Genomic DNA, 2,832 nt, shown 5'->3' with positions numbered 1-2,832 from the left:
ATGGGGGAGTCAGCAAAGAGCTTTATGATTAGACTTCTGGTGTCTGTGGAGAAATTAGATTCAACATTGGTTCTCAACCTTGGTTGCATATTATAATTATCGGGGTAATTTTAACAAATAAGTAATGATGCCTGGGTCTACCCTGAGAGATTCAAATCTAATTGGTCTGAGGTATAGCTCGGGCTTGGAGTTGGTTTTAAATCTCCCCAGGTGATTCTAACATAAAGTCAATACTGAAAACCACCAAAATAGAAGAGAAAAATTGTCCATACAATTGGGCAATCAATTAACTCTCACGTGACATCTCAAATTGTAGTTGTGTGTTGAGGAAAAGTAAATTTAAAACCATAATGAGATATTACTACACACCTTCCAGAATGGGTAAAATGAAAAATAGTAGGAAACTAAATACTGGAGAGTATGTAGAGCAGCCGGATCTCTCATATACCTGCTGGGGGGAATGTGTGGCAGTTTCTTCAAAGCTAACAATGCAACTACCATACAACCCAATATTTGTACTCCCGGGCATTCATCCCAGAGAAATGGAAACTTAGATGGACAAAAACATGTATACATGAATGTTCATAGCAGTTTTAATTGTAATAGCCCTAAATTGGGAACAACCTAAATGTCCTTTAATGGGTGAATAGTTAAACAGACACTGGTATGTCCATATCATGGAATACCACTCGGCCATAAAAAAAGAACAAACTATTGACAAATGGAACAACTTAGATGGACCTCAGGGGCATTATGCTTAGTGAAAAAAGCCAATCTCAAAAGGTTACATACTATATGATTCTACTTACCTAACATTCTTAGAATGGCAAAGCAATAGAAATGGAGAACAGATTAGTGATTGTGATTGGGGGTGGGTGAGATTACAAAGTGGTAAACTGAAGGAGTCCCTTTGGAGTGAGGGAATAGTTCTGTGTCCTGATTGTGGTGGTGGTTACACAAATCTATACAGGGGATTAAATCTCATAGAACTACATGCTATTATAAGCCCACACACATGTACACATACAGTTGAGCGGCAGGCAAAAACTGGGGAAAACCAAATAAAGTCTGTAGTCTAGTTATCAGTATGGTAGCAATGCCAGTTCCCTGATTTTGCTCTTATACTACAGTCATGTAAAATGGCACCATGGGAGCTGGGTAAAGGATTCATGGGATTCTGTGTATCATTTTTGCAGCTTCCTGTGTGTCTACCGTAATTTATTAATTATACTTATTTATTTGTTTACTTTATTAACATATTGAATTTATTTCACATGTATATTTTTGTCTCCCCACCATTTCCATTTGTCTGACCACCACTATTACTATGCCCTATGATAACATTCCATACATACTTAAAACCAAGCAAAGGGTGGCATTTCGTCTTTAAAAACTAAACAGGCATTTTGGACAACACATTCTTGGCAATGGAACCTGGACAACATTTATCAGAAATGGTAGGGAAAGTTCTCATTCTGCATTATAAAAAGGGCTGCCAGATGTCAACTGTTACAGAAATGAAAAAGACGGAAAATTATAACACACCATTTAAACTATTTCTTAAAGAGACTTCCTCCACTTCCACTGCAGAGATCTTGAATAGACTCCTGGTCAGTCATCTGGAAAGAATTCTTCACATAATTGATGAACTTGGCTTCCACTTTGGGAAGAGAACAATCTTTTTCTATACTTGTTTGCATTTTTGCTTTAATGTCTTCTATAGAACTAGGTTCTTTTGGTGTTTTAGGAGTTCTTTCCTATTTTTTTTAAGGATTCTTGACCTTTGATCTCGGTGTCGAAGGTTTCAAGTTTTTTCCATTCTGGTTTGATTTTTGTGCATTTTTGGCTGGAGTATTTTATATAGATTTCTTTACTGGAGCTTTTTTCTTTAGCTTCCTCATTACCAAAATCAACATCATCATCATCTTCATCTTCATCAGCAGCAAGTTTTACTTTTTTTTCTGTGGAAACTTGCTATCACTTACAGGGGCAGAAAGGTTTTCCAGATATACTTAAGAGTTTCGCATCCTCCTCCTCTTCATCTTCTGAATCTGTATCTTCCTCCACAGCTACTAGGTGTGTGCACTAATATGCACAGGCCCTCAACCACACTTCAACTGTAAGATCACAGGTGGTGTAATTTCAAAGCTCTCACGGGAAACTGTTGGCTATACAGACATTTTCAAAGTTGCCAGTGTTACTTTAATTGGACTGCCTTCATAATTCACTGCCTCTGCTTCAACAGTATGCAATTCATCCTTTGCACCAGCCCCTAAACTGACTGTTCTTAAAGATTACTGGTGCTCATTTTCATCATTATCCACTTTAAAATGATAATCTTTGTCAGCCTTTAGCTGACAACCAAAAAGATAGTTCTGGGACCTCAGGGTCCATGCCCACGTCCATTGAGTTTTCCATGAGGTTGGTGGCACATGTTTAGGTGGGAGAGGAGGTGGACAGAGATAAACAATTACTGTTCTGGAGAATAGCCATTATTTTAAAAAATTATAGTCATGTATTGTTATTCATTATTTGCATTATTTAAAATTTCATGCATTTATATTTAATTCCTTGGCTAGATTAGAGATTTAAGTAAAGTGACAGTGTGTTATAATTGTCCTAATTCAAGTCAGTATAAATCAATTCAGTGAAGTTAAATTGAATTCATTTCAATAAACATTTGAGGGCCTATTAGACACAAAATTAGTGAGGTTTATTCTTCTCACCCTTAATATTATATTGACCCTCCAGTATAGCACAGTAATGTGGACACAGCAAGATCTCAAAAAATGGTATCGTTTGACTGTCCATATTAATTTTTATAGTGAGGTG

At 36.7% G+C, this 2,832-nt stretch overlaps 1 pseudogene; it reads right to left on the bottom strand.

Annotated features, from left to right (window-relative positions):
* Positions 1-1,560: 1,560 nt before the first annotated feature.
* Positions 1,561-2,418, bottom strand: LOC103015253 (nucleophosmin-like; annotated as a pseudogene).
* Between the last annotated feature and the right edge of the window lie 414 nt (positions 2,419-2,832).

This window comes from Balaenoptera acutorostrata, chromosome 14, assembly GCF_949987535.1.
Source record: "Balaenoptera acutorostrata chromosome 14, mBalAcu1.1, whole genome shotgun sequence".
Lineage (NCBI taxonomy): Eukaryota > Metazoa > Chordata > Mammalia > Artiodactyla > Balaenopteridae > Balaenoptera > Balaenoptera acutorostrata.
Note: the sequence above shows the minus strand (reverse complement) of the source record. Positions and strands in the feature narration are given on the sequence as shown.